At 35.1% G+C, this 19,458-nt stretch overlaps 1 pseudogene; it reads left to right on the top strand.

Moving 5' to 3' along the window:
- Positions 1-14,744: 14,744 nt before the first annotated feature.
- LOC123822327 lies at positions 14,745-14,889 on the top strand (annotated as a pseudogene).
- The last annotated feature ends 4,569 nt before the right edge of the window (positions 14,890-19,458 follow it).

Below are 19,458 nucleotides of genomic sequence, written 5' to 3'. Positions count from 1 at the left end.
TCCTAGGGACATCTGTAGTTCCTAAAAATTTGGTTCAAAGTCCAAGGAGATGAGCATCTCTTCTTTTGGGATTCAGGGTGAGCTAAAAGGAGTTGTCTCAGGGACCAATGCCCAACTTTAAATCATCTCGATCCTTGAGTTTAGATTAAGGTGTTCCCAGATTGCTAATTTCTCTGACTGCCTGAAAAAAGCAAAGGCAAATGATCTCTGGAGAAAGATAGTCTCATCTTGTGCTTCAGATACCTTTATAAATTTTTTATCTAAGATCATTTTCTTTTTGCCTTAAGGACATACTTTGGTATTTCTTGTAGTATGAGTCTGCTGATAAAGAAAGCTTTCAGTTTTTGCTGATTGAAAATAACTTCATTTTTACCTTTTACCTTCACTTCTGAGGATATCTCTCTCTCTCCTTTTTCTTTTGAAATAGAATCCTACACTGTTTGCAAATTTCTTTTAGTATCTTAAAAGTATAATTCCATTGTTTTCTGTTTTCCACCATTTCCACTGTAGTACTACCAATGCTCAAATTTCTGGGAACCTCACTCCAAAAGCCATCCTAATTATCTTAGTAAGTCAGTAATAAATGGGTTAGGTAGACTTCTATAGGTTTACATTAAGTGCCTTCACTTCCTCAACATTCACTCATTCATCATCCACTACATTATAGCTTCCTTCCCCAACATTATTTGGGAACTTTTCTCATTATCAACATCTTTGTTACTGATTCAAAAGATATGCAGTCATATTATTTTATTGTTTCCTGAGAAGCATTTCCCATATTTTCCTTTATGCTAGATTTCCCTATATGCACACTCTCTTGGTTTTCTTCATCTCTGTCTTGACATTCCTTCTTCCTCAATTTTTCAAACTACCCTTCCCTTTGCAGCCTATTCTTTGACCATATTAACAAGTATTTTCATTCCCCAATGCCACACAATTTTCTGGCTCTTTGTGCTAGTGTGTCCCTGACTAAAACAGATATTCCTCCTATCCCAACAACTTCTTTGTCAGGTTAAGTCATATTCATCTTGGTTCTCAATTTAAATGCCATTTCCTCTGGAAAAAAATTTCCTATACCCCCTGCACTAGGTAAGAAGCTCCCATTTTCTGCTTTCAACCACACGATGGTAGCACTTATATTTACCATTAATTATATTATTATTTGTTTGGATATCAGCTATAAGAGAAGAGACACATCTTCTTGTTCACTATTGAGTCTCCAAGGTCCAACACATTGTATAGTTTCTACTAGACACTCAGTAAATATTAAGTATATAAACGTGTCCTAGTCTCTTCTTTCTCTCTATGCACCATGCCAGTACCCCTACTCAGCTTCCATTACTGATTTTCTACAAAAGCCTCCAAATGCATTTCCATCTTTCCCTTGTCTCACTTACATTTTAACATATACACTGCTTTCAGTATTGGCCTTTAGATATTATTATCCCCCCTCCTTTTTCTATCAAACACATATTCCTATGCAAGCTCTTTCAATAACTATATATTTACTAATGTACCTCCAAATACATGCATACATGCATGTTTATACATATATTGTATTTCTTTAAATGTAATGTTACAATTACATACTTATTACATAGGTATATTAAGACTCAAAGGCTCAAATGCAAGTTACTTAGAAATATGGATGATAATGAGTTAAATGTGGACAACATGTTACAGTTTCATATTTGTAAGATAAATGTGCATTTGTTATATTGGCAACATTTGTTACATAAGCAACAAGTGATTATAACATAATGCCCATAACATAACTCATTATCTTCCATATTTCTGAGTGTATACCTGTTATTTTCAATCTTATGAGTCTCAATTTCCTCATTATTAAAACATGGGTAATGGTACTATGTTATGATTATGAAATGTTTTAGTCCCTCTTTTTATCTCAGTTAAAATATTCCACAGACAGATCTTAGTCACTTTGTCATATACATAATTAACTCAGCCACAACACCAAACTTTTCCAGCTTTTTAATTGTATCATTGTTATGGACTGAACTGTGATCCTACAAAATTTGTATGCTAAAGCCCTATCCTCCCATTGTGACAGTATTTAGAAACACAGCCTTAAAGAGATAATGGAGGTTAAATAACGTCATAAGGGTGGGGACCGAATCCAAAAGGGCTGGTGTCCTTGTAAGAAGAGGAAAAGACAGCTGGGATGCGTGTGCACAGAAGGGCCTTGGGAGGACACAGTGAGAAACCACCCTTGACCGTAAGCGAAGGAGAAACTACCCCTTCTGGCATCTTGATCTTGGACTTCCAGCCTTCAGAACTGTGAGTAAATAAATTTATGTTGTTTATTTTCTGTTATTTTGTTCTGGCAGCCCTAGCAGACAAATGCATCACTCTCCATGGCACCAAACCAAACAATCTCAAATCATCCTGGACAGGTCCTTCTCCCTTAACTCTCAAATCTACATTTATCAAAGATTTTCATTAATATCACCTTCCTAAATATGGCTTCATTTTGATTTATGTCTTTATTCTCACTTTCTCTACCTGAGTCCAAGTTTCTTCATCTTCCTGGGCTGCAGGTGTCACCTAACTGCACTCTTTTGACTCCAGTCTTGGTCTCCTTTAGCCTGCTACCTAAATCTTCTTTCTAGTAGGCAAAGGCAATGGAGTTACTTTCCACTCATAAACCTCTAATCTCCATGAGCAAGAGAACAAGGAACAAATGACTTATTTTGGCATATGTGGTCCTTTGGAATTGGGCCCAACTGACTGGGCAGGCTTTTTTCCATCGCCGTTTTTCCAGGTTCCATCCACAAGAAAAAGGCAATAGTCTAGCCAGGCTTTCCATCTTGGAATATAATGCTTGCTTATTTTTCTCTTGAATCAGTTTAGCCTTTCCAACATACCCGGACAGAATAAGCTGTTTCCTTCTCTGTGTTCAATCACTGTGACAACACTAGACGTGGCTATACATTAATAAAATGTGGGGAGTCCGTTTACATGACTAATCCACTGGACTATGAATCTTTTGAGAACAACAACAGCATGTAATTCATGTTTGTATTTATATACTGAGCATCGGGCCTGACCATAGTATTTGACAAATGAATGTTTCATAAATGAATGATAAAGTAATAAATTAATGGTTTCCAAGATTAACTCAATTTTCAGCTCAAAAGTCTTTTATAAATTTCTACTTATACACAATGAAGTTTTAACTTTGTATTCAAGTATTCAATATACTTTTCCCTTGACAAAAACAATATTTTTCTGTCTTTATGCCTATGTTTACAGCATTCACAGATTCATTATTATTTCCCACAAGCCAGAAATAACTTCTTTAAATTTTGCCTTCTTAAGAGAATGGTTTTCCATTAATATAGTAATATAGTTATTTATTAGTGTATACTATTATATCTTTTTTGTATCATATCTTCAAGATTTTCTCACAGTAGGGTGATTGCCAGAGGGAAAAGGGGGAGAGGGTGGGAGGAGGTAGAAAAGAGTAAAGGGAGGATAAGTGGTGAGGGGAGGAGACTTGACCTGGTGTGGTGAACACACAATACAATGTACAGATAATGTATTGTAGAATTATATACTGAAGCCTATATAGTTCTACTAAACAATATCATCCCAATAAATTCAACAGAAAAAGTAAAAATAAAAAGTACTACTAGGCACTAGCAAAAAAATTATTTTTAAAGTAAAACATCCATATCTAATTCATCTTCAAATATTAATGCCTATTTCTGTTCATATAGCACACTCAGTAAAAATATCATGACATCTACTTCATGAGTATTTGTTGAGTATTTCAGTTGATTTCAAATATTTTGTTCATGAGTCTTCTCATTTGAAAAGTTTTGTACATATACTTGCACTATATGTATATTTAATTATTTAGAAACAAAAATATGTACTATTATATTAATGTATTATATAGATTGTAATACATTTGAAGAAACTTAAAATTATAAAGTATTAAAATATGTAAATGAAAGTCCTCGTATTTTTTTTTCCTGAATCCCATCATGATATTCCCACGCACTGCTTGTGGAGTAAGCACATTTTTTGGAGACCACTACCATAGATAGACACTATTCCAAGTGCTATCACAAGAGAATTATTAATAACCTGTACTAGTACCACTTCAGTCATCTGGTGTTATTGATAAATGAGCATTTAGCAGAGTTTGTTCCTATGTAACAGGGGTTTAACCCATTGTAAGTAGGAAAAAATTCTGATTAGCTGTTCAGTTGTTATTGAATGCCCACCACATGCCAAAAAAATTGTGACATACTTTGTGTTCATAATCTCATTTAATTTTCAGAATAGCCCTGTGAATATGTTATTATTATGTTCATCTTAATAAATAAGAAAACAGACTTTTCAGATTAAATTGTTCATGATAGTCACTGTCTAGAAAACAGTCTAGGTCCAGCCTTTGAATCCACATTTGTCTTACCCTAAAGCCTATATTCCTCCTAATATACCCAGTCATAGCAATATTTGTTAAATTTTATTTTTTTAATTTAAAAACCCATGTTAAAATGATAAAACTCTCCCTTTTCTTTCTAAACTTGTGGAATGAACCTCTGTCAGCACCATCCTCACCTTGACCCTCTGGCCTGTGCTATAGCAGTCCACGCAGCTTGGAGATCAGACGGAGGAGGGAAAGGAGCCCTGGCCCAATGACACGGTCCACCCTGAGTGTAGGAGAAACCTGATGGTTTTTGTGCTGATGAAAGCTTATGTTGTCAATGCATTTTCACATCATCTGGCTTATTGTCTTAGAGGTAAAACAAAGCATGTACCGATGCACACTTTTATCTGAAAAATTATTTTCTGAATCAAAACTGAAAGCAGAAAAAAATGAAGCAGACAGCCTTACTTTCTTGAAAATTATATTGCTGTAACTTTTCTTATCAATGTGTATTGAGCTTTGAGCACTAGTTAAAATGGGCTTCATTATTTTTGCCTACTTAATCTAATAAAAAATAGTCTTTTTTCAGCTTTGCTCCTCTAGGCCACTTATTCCAGATATCATGTTGGAACACTTCACCATGTTCACAGAAATCTCATGCAAGATCTTAGGAAAGTTCATTATTAGAGCACAGTACTTCAGAAAACATAATGTTAAGTCAAAATTTTCTTTCAAGTATTCTTAAACACCTACTTTTAGCACAATTTTAGGCAGAAACAGTATTAAATTATGCCAATCTTTAGATCCAGAATGATATTTAAAATCTGACAAGAATTTCTCAAAAAATGTTCTTAAAAATATCTATGATAAAAAAAGCAATACATATTAACTCATTTTGGCAGAATTCTGCAAGTGCCTAGCAAAAATATTACATGGATGACCTCAGATAGACTTCTGAAAATACAACACTTTTTCAGTGAGCAAGCATCACAATGGTGGTAGAATCAGGTAAAATGAACAAGTTAATTTATATTACAGATGTGTTTTCTTCTGATATTTTACTGAAAAAGTGAATAGACCATACAAAAAATACAATGTTAAAAATTTATGAACATTAAACACTCTGGAACTTACTGTGGTAAATTTTGGTGAACAACAGCAAATCAGGTGAGTCTCAATACTATCAAACAAGTCTTTATGTTTCAAAAAAATTGTCTAAAATCTCAAAAATTATTCTATAGCTTTATAGTTCCCCATCTTTTATATTATTTTTCTCTTTTATTGATACTATTTCTCAAATGCTAACTAGAAATTTCAGAGAATTTATATATTTGTTTAAAACATTTTGTTTTTTAATGAGTTCTTGGATGAGATTGTATATTGTCTCATCATGCCTATTCTTCCCTCTTGGATGAAAAGAAAGCCCAAGATGGATCCAGGCATACTTGTACAACTTCCTGGCTCTATCTACAAAGGGATGGGTTTGCCACACACTTCCTTTCTCCGGTGTCCCTCCCACAATGTGGGAGAGCCATGTGGAAAAGGGACACAGTGTGATGCCAGATGGAAGGACCCTTGTTTCTGACACTGTCAAACTTCATACTGACCTTGGACCAACTCCTGCACTTATGCTCTAGTCAGTCTATTGGGGGTTTCTTACTATAGAAATTTTTGTGTCTTTACAAGTACTGGTGGAGAAAGAAGCTGATTTTTTTCAACTGAGAACCAGTTCCATTAGAATACAGGCTGAGAATACAGGCTGAGGGGCTAAATAGGTTTTTCTTTAATTTTATAATAGAAAGGAAAAGACAGAAAAAGAGCAGTTACATTCATACATGCATTTCAAACTTTGACCATTAAACAAATACTTCTTTGGTATAAGGAACGCCAGGTATATTGTCACAAGTTGCAATGTAAGATGAAAGGGACATAGTACCTGTCCTCAAGCATGTTATTTTCTTGCTGAGAGGACACACAAATTATAAAGCATTAAATCATTCATTCATTCATTCATTCACATAGCAGCGTGGGTACACTGTGCTATGGGAGCACAGAGTAAAAGTGGCATAACTTACTCTAGTAGGTGAAAAGCATATTTTCTTAAGATATAGTGCCAGGAATGAATTCTGAAATATTATAAAGAATCAGAAGTGAATGTGGGAGAGGTACAGGCAAAGAGTACTTGAAAGAGGAATAATGGCCACTTGCATCCCAATAGTGTTTGGTCTAGTTGGTCTACATAGATTATGTCTAGAAGCAGAACAGCCAGAAATCAGAAATAAAGCTGGTAAATAATAAAAATTATGAATGACTTTCTATATCATGTTAGAGAATCTGATATTTAACCATTGAAAATTTTTATCTGGATATTTACAATTTCATAATTGATAATTCAAGTAAGATAAGAACTGAAAAGTGCCTATTACATCGAGAAATTAAGTAAAGCATGTTGGGGTGAGGGAGAATAGCAGGAGTAAGTGTGAGGACATCACAAAACCAGGATGCCACAAGCTGTTGATTGAGGAATGGATGAGCACAAAATTGAAAATAAAAACAGATTCTCATTTGGAACACTTAGTTGTGGAGAAAGGAGGGAAAAAACTGGTAATTGAGGAAGGCCACTTAAAGGGTGGGCATCAGCATAAGGTCTCTAATTTCTCTGGTAAGCAGAACAACCCACTGGGGCCACTCAATTCTTCATTAGCATAAATGTGGTATTCTCACCATAGCATGGGCTCTGTTACACAGTTTAGCCTGCTGTTATGGGTATGTTTTAGACAGGGCATCCAAAAAGAAACTGCAAATCTTTCTTTGCAATTTTGTATTAAGACTTGCCTTGGCACTACAAGGAATCTTTCATCAGACAGGCCTCTAGAAGGTGCTACTGAAATATAGTAATAATCCAGAAGGCTGCTGACATGAACATGACCTGGCTTCACCTCTCACTGCTGATTTGTACTACTGTATAGCACAGCACAGCAGTTGGATGCTTAAGAGTGAGCTAAATCTGAATGGCTGCTGCATTTTTGACTCCTCTCTTCTCTATAAATGAAATCTAGCCTACGGTTGTGTTTTATATGGCTCTAACCTAAGAAGAGTTTTTACATTTTTAAAGGACTGGGACAACAACAACAACAAAAATGCCACAGAAATTTATATGGCCCACAAAACCTTAAATGTTTACAAGCTGATCATATGCAGAAAAAGTTTATCAACTCATGCTTCTAGAAAATGGAATAGAATTATTCTACTATTTCTGCCTCCTGCTTTTTCCTTTCATGATTTCTGTTCTCTAGTTTTAAGAGGACTTATTGATTAACAGTATCTATGATTTCTCTTTGTATCTACTCCTTGCTACTTTATCGACTGCTACTCATTTCTTGCCATCATTCCTGTATCATTTGCTTTCTATCTCCTTTCCATATGTGTCTTCTGAAGTTCCTGAACTCCATATAGAGGAACTTGGCATTTGATAACCATACAAAAAAGTGTTTTATGCTAGGTGACTAATTACAAAATGTCATGTATGTAAGCATCATGTATTCACCATAATTTCTGCTTCTTCAGGTCAAAAAAAAGGAAAGTAAAAAAAATTACTTTTATGTCCTCCTTCTCTATCTAACCACCTTCCTTCACTCCTTCATCTTAATTTCACTGTTTCTCTCTTTGACTCTCATGATTCTAATCAGCTCTAGTCCACTCACTTACTGCTGATTATCTCATGTCCAGGTAATTGAAGCAATCCACAATTTTTTTCTGCTCGGGTTTTTTGCTTGTCTGAAATGTCAAATGTACTTTTATACATGTCTTAGAGTTTTCTAAACTGTTTCACTTTTTACAGATGAACTGAAGCTCAGAAAGTGAACTGGACATTTTCCAACATGGATTATCTGTTCTTTATTTAGTAGGCTTGGTAACTGCCAATGATCAACATAAAAAAGAGCTACCACAACAGTTTCCTAATTTTCATATCAGTATCTCAATGAAAATGATGAAATGCTCTAAACCTTTTTCCCATTTTATGACACTAGACCCTCGGTAACATAAAATGATTTACAGACCTATGAGGAGCTAAGAATGAATATAACAAGGTCTTTAACTTCTCTCTGATGTATCAACAAATCATCCTCACAAACAATTCCTTTTAAAATCTTCAGTGGTATCTACTTCAACATTTTTATACTAAAAAATATGTGTGCTTTTCTTAGACCTTTTCATCATCACAGCAGGTATATATAAATGACAGGGCAATGTAGTCCTTAAAAGTCTACAGAACACTATAAGCATTATGAAAAAAAGTTTGTTGTACAATGTTCTAACACCGACTTAATATGTAAAGACAAAGAGGTATGCTTTTGTTATTGATGAATTCAGAATACATTCTGGTTATGCAAGAACAAGAACTTCAAGCCTGAGTGCCAACAACATTCCTATGTAATGAGTCTGTGTACAGACACCAAATTTAAATGTCTGAAGTTTTTCACTGGTATCTTTTATAGACTAAATGAAGCCTTAAGGATGTCATCCAATAAAAAGGATTAGCACTCATTAATAAGGAGGCAGTAATAATTCTTCAAAAGTTTACTAAGTCCTCTGCAAACCCAATAGATAAAAGCAGGCAGTGCATTAAAGCGTCTGTCTATTGCACTAAAATATAATGAAAATAATATTTCTTAACATTGCCAAAAAACCATCTATTTCTGAAGATCATACCAGTTTCCATTGCATAGGCCAGCAAGGGTCATTAAACACCAATGGGCTTCTGAGTCCTTCTTCAGAGTCAATGACATTGTAGACTTCACTCAGGATCTCATTTCCCTACACACAAGGTCTGCAGGGCAAAGAAGGCAAATGAACTATGAAAAACATAATCACTGCTTTTACTGTTGCTTTTTTTGTCATAAAAATTCCATTTATTTAAATTCCATTAAAAAGCACATTTGGCTGCCAAGAGCATAAATATATACTTTTATTATACTTAGCATTTTTCATTTTCAAAAAAAATTCTGACATTTGTTTAGATAAAAATGTTAAAATATTTTCAAACTACCTGTTTTAGCTAACCACTTTCTATGTGTTTGTTGCATATAATAAATGCCGAAAAAAGAAGTGATTTGGAATGCAGTTCCAAAGCCCTGAGTGTATTTCCTTTCAGAAGTTACCAGCTTACATCGATCATTATCCTTACTATGCCATGTGCTGGCTGCTCTGACTGTTCCCAAAATATATCTCTTAGAAAAGTAATTTGAGTTACTTGAGCTGTACTGGGTCATTTTTTTAATCTTATTTTTCTAATTGCCCTGATGTACTTAATAAATCATTAACCAAGCAAGTGACTGCTAAAAATTCAGAAAGGCTCTTTAACATTTTCTCCTAAAGACAAACTGTAACTCAGTCACTCACATCTACCTGTCTACCTTGGAGGAGTACCAAAACCAAATACTGAGAAACATAATCCAGCAATGTCATTTATAATATCTCTGGCTTAGACATAAATTTAAATTTAGTAAAATGACATATGAAATTAAACTATAAAATATTAGAGTCATATATAGACTACCCAGAAAAAGTCCAGCCATTGTTAATATAACAAGAATGTTTGCACAACATTGATATAACCTGGAAGCCAAGGAGAGTGGCCTGGAATGTGCATGACTGAGCAATGATGACTTCACTGTACTAGTCAGTGGAGGTGGTAGATGCTGTTGAGTGATCACGTGTAATACATGACCATCACATTCAAAATGACTAAGTAGAGTGACAAATCTGCATCAGATTTTGCATTAAGCTTGAACATTCCTACATGGAAACTATTCAGATGATCCAGAAGACTGCAGCTATGGGCAACTTGTGATTGGCAGCTTCATCACAAAAATGTGCCCATTCATGCATCACATCTCATGCAGAGTGTTTTGGTGAAACATCAAATAATTTAGGAGACTCAACTCCACTACAGCCCAGATATGGTGCCCTGTAACTTCTAGCTTTTCCCAAAACTAAAATCAGCTTTGAAAGGGAACAGATATCAGACCATTGATGAGATTTAGAAAAATACAGTGGAGCAGCTGATGGTGATTAGGAGAATTGTGTGAGGTCCCAAGATGCTTACATTGAAGGAGACTGAGGCGTCATTGTCCTGTGTACAATGTTTCTTGTATCCTGTATCTTCATCAATAAATGTCTCTATTTTTCATACTACATGGTTGGATACCTTCTGGGCAGATACATACACACACACACACATGTGTATACGTGTGTGTATATATATAACTGTATGTGCATATGTGTGTACTATATATGTATATATGCACATGCATGTATGCACATACACATATATATGTGTATATGATTAAACTAAGATTACAAATGTATTAAGAATAGGAATAATATCTAATTTCAATATAGTCCCAAATCTGTGCACACAGGGTGTTTGGGAATTATTTGTCAATGGAATAGCCTTTGTAGGCAACATTTACATATGATGATATATCCAGAAACATTTTCTCAAGTGTCATTTGCAAATATGAAAATTTGGAAACAACCTAAAATCCATCAATATAAATTGTTTTTAATTTTTTCATTGTTGTTCAAGTACAGTTGTCTCCATTTTCACCCCACCACATCCCCAACCCCACCCAGCCCCACCTTCCACCTTCGAACCTACCCCTTTTGGCTTTGTCCATGTGTCTTTTATACATGTTCCTTGATGGCCCTTCCTGTATTATCCCCCATTATCCCTCTTCCTGCTCCCCTCTGGTTACTGTGTTTGTTCTTTATTTCAATGTCTCTGGTCGCATTTTGCTTGCTTGTTTGTTCTGTTGATTAGATTCCACTTATAGAATAAAATACTATTTAGCTCTGGCTGGCGCAGCTCAGAGGCTTGAGCGCAGGCTGTGAACCAAAGCATCGCAGGTTCGATTCCCAGTCAGGGCACGTGCCTGGGTTGCAGGCCACGGCCCCCAGCAACCACACATTGATGTTTCTTTCTCTCTCTCTTTCTCCCTCCCTTCCCTCTTTAAAAATAAATTAATTAAATCTAAAAAAATAATAATAATAAATAAAGTGGCTGCTCTAGATAGTATAGTATAAAAAAAGAATAAAATACTATTTAGTAGTAAAAAAAACTCGATCTAAAGTATCAATCAGATATTCGGATCAATTTTATAAATTGTAAGAAGAGGATAGAAGATTATGTGCATTATATTATCATTTATATGACATTTCAAATCATCCCAAAACAAATTTATAAGCCATTTTAAAATCATATATATATATCTAGCATATGAATCTAAACATATATAGAAAACTCCTCTGAAGAAAGCAAGAAGGGGAATAGTTTTACAAAGTGGTATGCAGAGAAATTCAATTTTAGTAATTTATTCTTTTACAAAACCTGGAGCAATTAAGACAAAATTCTTTAGGTTTAGCCAATAATATGGTTAACAGATATAGATGGTATGCATGTGTTATACATTATATTGGTTTATATACATTTGGGCCATGTTATAGTGATAAAACATACACACACACAAACTAGTGTGGCTTAGTTATCACAACAAAGCAAAGGCAGCTCAGTCCCTTGGCCCAGCGCTGCTGACTTCTCCACAGCAGGCTGAGCCCCATTCGCTCCAAACCCCACTGACACCAAAAATTCCTGAATTTTTACACATCCAGTTGTTTTAAATGTAGCCAAATTAAGCAGAATTTTAGCCACTTAGAGCACTCTTGCTTTACATACCCCTTAAAAACAGCACCCCACACCTGCTAGTCATAGGTAAAATAAGCTCTGTGGTTATAAAAGACCCCATGCTGCTTCTGCCCTTCAGAGCTCTCTGACCTAGAGACTCTATTGTACTGCTGAGCAACATCATATGGCTTCAAAACACTCTCTCCAATCCTCCTCTTTCCCATGACTCCCCGCTTGTTCTCCTACCCTCTGAGTAGGAGCCCCCCACCCATTGCCTCTGGAAGGTTTCCTGCTGTGAGGGACTTTCCCCTCATGCAACCACCCAGAGCACTCACCAAATAAAATTCATTGTGTGCTACTACCACCACATGGTCATGTCTGCTTCCTTGATTAGCCCCCAAATCCCTCCAATTCAATACACCAGTGAAAAGAATTGCAAAAGACATCAAAGCAGAGGCCTGGAGAACTGAATTATAGATTCTCTTCTCCACTCTAGCTCTTTCAGTGATCAGAAGGGTTCAAATGATGTTAATCTAGCTAAACCCCTCCAGTCTTCTGTCAAGAAGAGGATCATTATTTTTTCAGGAATGGTTGTTAGCTGTGAATTTTCAGAAAAATACCAGAAACATTTGGATGGCCATTTAAAAGACTGATAGATCATCCGAGAAGAATGTAGCACGGTGTCCACAGAGGTGCCTGGGCCCTGCCCACCCACCTGCTTGCCCTGTGAGGTCTCCTCGCTATACCACCGAAAGGGCCACCACTCCTGTCTAATGTCAAAGGGAAAGCATTTAAAACTTAGTAAATAAAAAATTTAAGCAAGAGACAAGAAAAGGAAGTAATACTAAAGCAATGGCAATAAAAGTAGAATAAAAGAAGCACAAAGCAATAAGGTAATACAAATTAATAAAATAAGTTATTCATTGTAAAGATTAGGAATTGAAAGTACTTATGCATAGAAAATATGTTTATCATGATATCATTGTGTATTTCACTCTTATGTTTATATGAGCATGAACATTTATGGAAGAATACTTAAGAAAATGTAAATATAGGACAGGGATCAAGAAATTTCCCATGATCCTCTATACCACAAATGAATGTACAAACTTATGTTAAAAAACATATAAAGACAAAATAATTATCAAAGTCTCCCAGATTTCTCTTTAAATCTCCCAGGGAATTTTTAACTTGGGTTTTTAATAAAATTTTCACTTTAAAAAAATCTATTTATGTCTAATGTAATTCAACAGACTATCTTTTTCCCAATGTCACAAATTTTCACCTGTGTCTACTATATTCTCAAAATTCTATTGGGGAACAACTGTAACTGAACAACAATAAAAAAATTTAAAAAAAAGGAAATGTAGGAATCCTATACCTTGAGACAGAAAACAATTAGAATAAAATAGGTTACTTCCTTCCAAGATTTGATGTAAGTTAACATTAGAATGCACTCAAACTGAAAATATCCTTGTTTTATTTAACTCAAAATAAAGGGAATACTTTTCTTAGACAATTGCATGTCAATGTAAATAGTTGCATCTTCATTTTTATATCCCATTCACTTACGTTCTCAAAACTAACATTGAGAGAATATCTAAATATTTTGTGAATCTATACCACTTAGCCTCTAAAAATATTTTTCTATATGCTTATATTTTAGAGTCCTGGCAAAGGTGTATTTGCCAGGCATATTTTCGTATTCTTCTCCATAACTGATCCTGAACACACTGACCTGCACTAAGTCTATGAGTGACAGTTAGATTCAATGAGCAACAGGTGCCTTCCCCGTCTTGCATGTCCCTGAAGAGCACCTGCGGTATTCAGAAATGATTTAAGTGACCCAGGCTTAAGGCATCCCATTGCAATGATTATGGTTCTTATAGCTGAAGAAAATCATGTGAAAGCTACATCATCTCTGTTGGATTTAAATTCATAGAACTGCATAACTGCAATTCAGAGCCCTTAATAGGATGTCATATAGGAAAATGCCAAACTGGCTTTGAGTGATGATTCCTTTTCAATTTTTGAAAATAGTAATGTTAACCATTGCATTGTTATCTATTATCCTTGTGCTGTATGTTTCATAGAAAAGCTAAATTTTGGAAAGTACATTACCTCACAATCCTAATAGCTTTCCTTAGTCATACATGTGTATACATGAGCATGGGCACACACACACCACTATAAAAACTAAAACATTAAAAATAATTTAACACATATACTCCTTTTTTAACCTTTTTTTTTAGGAAAGCAAATGTGACAGAGTTAAAAAAAAAAGATGGCCCAGGTCTATCTTTGAGACAGCCACAGGAAACAAGTCTGATAGAGAGAATGAAGCCACAGCCATGATGTAGTCAGAGGTTTAGAAACCTCCCCAAGAACAAGCTGGTAGGGGCCTGCAGACTAAGCTCAGGTTATGCAGTTTTCAGGCATAATAGCTGCATGGTTAGAAGCCACTTCACTGACTCAGCTGAACCCTATATATTCCCATTTTCCCTTCTATGTGAACTTCACAGCATGGTTTGGAAAATATTTTGTCTTTGAAGAGGCACTAACTTGTTAACTAACTCCCTGACAGTAAATATAGATTTGCATCCAAGCAAAAAGCTCCTTCTATAGGAAATTAAGACTTTTAAAAATTTAAAGCAAAGCCCCTGGCAATGGGCAAGGAGATACCTCGTTGGTGGTGTTGCTCTTACATCAGTCAGGGGCAAAGCCAACGCACAGCCCTTAGTTCAGCCTGGCTTGGTGCCTGTGTTGATGGCTAGAGCTGTTTCATGCCTGGGGCACATAAAAATATTAAAGCAATAATGCAAATATTCTTCACTGTGAAACAAAATAAAAATAATTTCAGGTAGTACAGCTTTTTAGTCTTTTTCATTTATATGTACTACAAAAACAAACAAATAAAAAACGTATATTTCTTTCATTTGCTAGTCCATGGGTCAATAAACTTTTTTCTGTAAAGGATGAGATTGTAACTAATTTATACTTTGTGAGCCTTTATAGTCTCTGTCATAACCATTACCCTCAGCCACAGTAGCAAGAAAGCAGCTATAGACAATATATAAAGAAATTTTCTCAATTCCATTAAAACTTTAATTATGAAAATAGGTGCAGGCAGGGTGTGGTACCTGGCCTTTGGACTATAGGTTTTAGCCTCAATATTGGTCTATAACATGTTTTTTACCAATGACACAGCTTGTAACTATTAAAATGAGCACATGTAAATAAGTATAAAGAAAAAAACTATCCATTCTCTACTGCAGTATATGTGCAATCACTCTTAAACTAGGGCATTGAGTTCCAGAGGAAAAGTTAAAAATGACACAAATTAAATACACTTCTGTTTTGGGTCCTTTTTATCTACTATTTAAAGCCTTTTGTTGTGTTTTAAAAATAATGACCATACAACTTGAGAAAGGGAAACCTAACATTTCAAAGGGTAGCACTGTTTCTCTGCTAAGTGAACTGGACATTGACTTATCACAAGAAAACAGAAGTGTGTATTTTCAAGGATCACCCTAGAAAGTGTTCTTTTAAGGAAAGGTCAGTCAATATGTAGAAAATGTACTTCTTCCAAAAGGTAAGGTTCAGAGTAAAAGCTTTCTAGAAGAGACTTCTAGAATGCATCAGATATTGGCTTAACTCCACAAAACCATAGAACTGCCTTTATTTAATTACCACCCATGAAGCATCTGATGGCCCAATACAGTCAGTGCTCAGGAAACATTTACCCCAAGTGGCCTGAAGACGTGTGGACACACGAAAACTGCAGTGCGCACCGTGACTAGTTCCATCACCCAGCTTTGGGGGTGGAGCATACTTGTTTCTCCAATGAGCTGTGGATGTTCCATCCAGTTTACCACTGGAAAACAGGAATAAATGTAACTAAGCAAATGTTGGCCACAAAATATTCTTCTTTTACAAGAGGTGTTAAGCAAGAAGAAGCCACCATACATAATTTACTCAAACTTGTACTTTGAAGCAAAGTAGCATGCATTAAAAATTTTTCAACATAAATTAACATTTATTTCAGGGTACTATTTCTTCAAATTTTTCTTACAATCTTGAGATCTGACTAATGTACCTATTAAAATCTGTAGAGAAGGACATGCCCCATCAGTTGCTCGCTGTAGGAATACAAAGTGACTCAGTCCTTTGAACTTTGTTCCAGAACACACATGACCTTTACAGACTAAACTTGCTTTGTCAGGTATTTAAATTGTGTGATTGAAGTTGTAGCAATATATACAAACTAGTAAAATAAAAAAGTATTATTAATTAAATAATTGTAAAATATTGCTGCATTTGTTTATACATATGGAAACTAGGGTGAAATAAGGTGACATTATTCAATTATTAGCTTTGCTAAAATTTACAAAAAGCCTTTTTACTGATTATTACACATTTCTTTAAAAAATGTTTTTCTCTACCAAAAAGCTAATATAATGCTCAACAACTTCAAGAGTTTACTTTGGTAGACATAAATAGAGAAAATGTAAGATCCACAGAATCAAATGGCTTTTACAAAAACTTTATAGAGAAAAAAGAAACAATAAGCAACAAAAAACCTATTTTTAAATGTAATAATTTTCTGAATGTTTTTTATTATTAATGAAAACCATTTCTTTTTAACCACTAACCTTTACCAAAAACAGATTGTACAATATCCTTAGAAAGGACTTTCAGCTAAAAAAAAGGAAAGAAAAAGATTGGTTTCTAAGCCTCATCACAGGTCTCAGTAAGACCTATAGGACCTATTAAAAGACTGTGCACCACACAGTATATATCATTGTTGTTTAGCATTAGTTCCACATAGGAAGCTTAATAGATAACATAGCAGAGCAAGAATTTCAGGCAATGGGACTGAACTTCATGAACAAAATCTGATTTTACCAATCCTTGCAATACACAACAACTTATGAATTTGAAAATGCAGCACATCCAAGAAAATAGAAAGCGTACCTAGGCTTTTGGAATATAAGGATTTCTTCACCTTATAAATCCATTAAAATGGCTCACCTGATTATAATGCTTCCATTGTAAATGAATGGAACCAGACTCCATATAATATACATATTAAGAATTATAAACCACTGGGTTACCAATTCCTCTAAACCACTCTTACATTGTACATATGTGTGTGTGTGTGTGTGTGTGTGTGTATGACACTATAATAGTATAGAATCATAGTGGAGAAACACTATATTATTAAATGCTTATGAGATCTGTCCAGAAAGTATTCAGCCATGTAATATGAAAAATAGAGACATTTATTGAAAAAGATAAAAGAAATATTGTACATAAGACAATGACGCCTCAGTCTCCTTCAAAGTAGGCACCTTGGGATCTCACACAGTTCTCCTAATGGTCATCAGCTGCCCTAGCATATTTTTCTGAATCTCATCAATGGTCTGAAATCTCTTCCTTTTCAAAGATAATTTTACTTTGGGGAAAAGCCAGAAGTCACAGGACACCAAATCTGGGCTGTATGAGAGCTGAGTCACCTGGGTGATTTGATGTTTTCCAAAAAAAACCCTGCAGGAGAGATGATGCATGAATGGGTCCATTGTTGCGATGAAACTGCCAATCTCCAGCTGCCCATTACTATGGCCTTCTGAATCATTCAAATAGTTTCTGTACAAGAATGTTCAAGTTCAATGCAAAATTTGATGCAGACTCATTGCTCTACTCACTCAGTCATTTATTAACTTTTTGAAAATTTATTTTATTTTTTCATTACCTCTTAGTCCCCTTATACCCACCTCCCCCATCAATCACCACACTGTTGTCCATGTCCATGAGTCTGTGAAGGCCACACAGTGCACATGCTCACTAAATGGTGTCTATGGCCCCCACTGACTAGTACAGTGAAGTCATCATTGTTCCTGCATGTGCATTCCAGTCCACTCTTCTTGGCTGCCGTGTTACATTAATGTTGTGCAAACCATTCTTTTTATATTAACAGTGGCTGAACTTTTTCCAGACAGACCTTGAATATATACATGTGTATACATTTAATAACATATATAAAAATATAATAACAAATAAAAGTGCTTTAGAATATCAGAGAAATTGGTTAATCCAGTGGTTATTAAGATTCCCAAAATACTCAATATTTTTGTGTACATATAATATATGTATAATATATATAAAAACTCACTATATATGTGCATTATATATAAATACATAATCAGATAGACTGAGCCATAGTTAATAATTAAGTTCTTTAGTTTTATAACTGGTTTGTAATTCTTTCAATGGTATTTTTTATGTTTTATTAATTTTCTTTGTAAAGTTAATCCAGAGAGATATCTTTTATGGTGCTCTTAACACATATTCGGTTGCAGCAGGACAGTAGGGAAGCAGGGGAGGAAAGAAGGGTTTTGTGCTGTCTTCAATAAAACTACTGTCACAAGCACACATGGGTGATATTCCACTCTGATACTACACTAATCACCTAGGCAGAGGCAGTCTCTTAGCAGCAAACCTATATAAACACAGCCTATATACTGAAGCTTTGTTGCTGGACAGGGGTATCCCAGTCTCTCAAAATATATATTTGGATATGTTTTCCTCAGAATAATAATATTAATAACACTCTATTTTCTAATTTTGCATATATTCTATCCTAATCACCTCTTCCTGTTCATGACTCTTGGCAAGCTACTTTCAGACTGTAGTGAAGCTTGTAAACATACAACAGATAGATCAAAGTATTTAGAACTTATACACACACACACACACACACACACACACACACAACTGTTTTAAAACACAGAGGGACTGGTAACACAGAGGGACTGGTAACCCAAAGAGTATTCAGGCCTAATCAATTTTTCTCAAACATTTTAAGACAATCCAAATTATTAGGCCAGTTATTTGTTTGATTGCTTATCATAATAAAGAATTTAAGTTTTGCATTGTTTTACTGGGTAAACGTGGATTTGAGATTATCAAAGGGCTGCAACTAAGCTCAGTGATGTTTTAGTCCAACTCTTTCATGTGTAGATGAATCAACTGAGACCCAGAGCAGGGACTGATACCCCCCGACCATTTTAGAGCAAAGCCCACAGCAGGCCCACAGCAGGCCTCAGGCAAATGGCCTCGGTGTGCCGCTGGGTTCAATGTCCTTTCTGAGAAGTGACACATCAGTGTCTGACAAAACAGGTGGAACAATGCAATTTTAAGCCAAAATCATCAGGATAACTCATTATAAGAAAAGTGCTTTGTACTGTCAGGTGACATAAACTTAAATACTATAGGTTTAATAATCTACAACCCAAGCTAAAGATTGTAAGTTTTTAGAGAGAGTTTAAGATGGTAGCTTAGAAAGAGTCTTAACTCATGTCCTCTTGTA

This window comes from Phyllostomus hastatus, unplaced genomic scaffold (assembly GCF_019186645.2).
Source record: "Phyllostomus hastatus isolate PE091 unplaced genomic scaffold, TTU_PhHast_1.1 phas_contig_40, whole genome shotgun sequence".
In the NCBI taxonomy this organism is placed as follows: Eukaryota; Metazoa; Chordata; class Mammalia; order Chiroptera; family Phyllostomidae; genus Phyllostomus; species Phyllostomus hastatus.
Note: the sequence above shows the minus strand (reverse complement) of the source record. Positions and strands in the feature narration are given on the sequence as shown.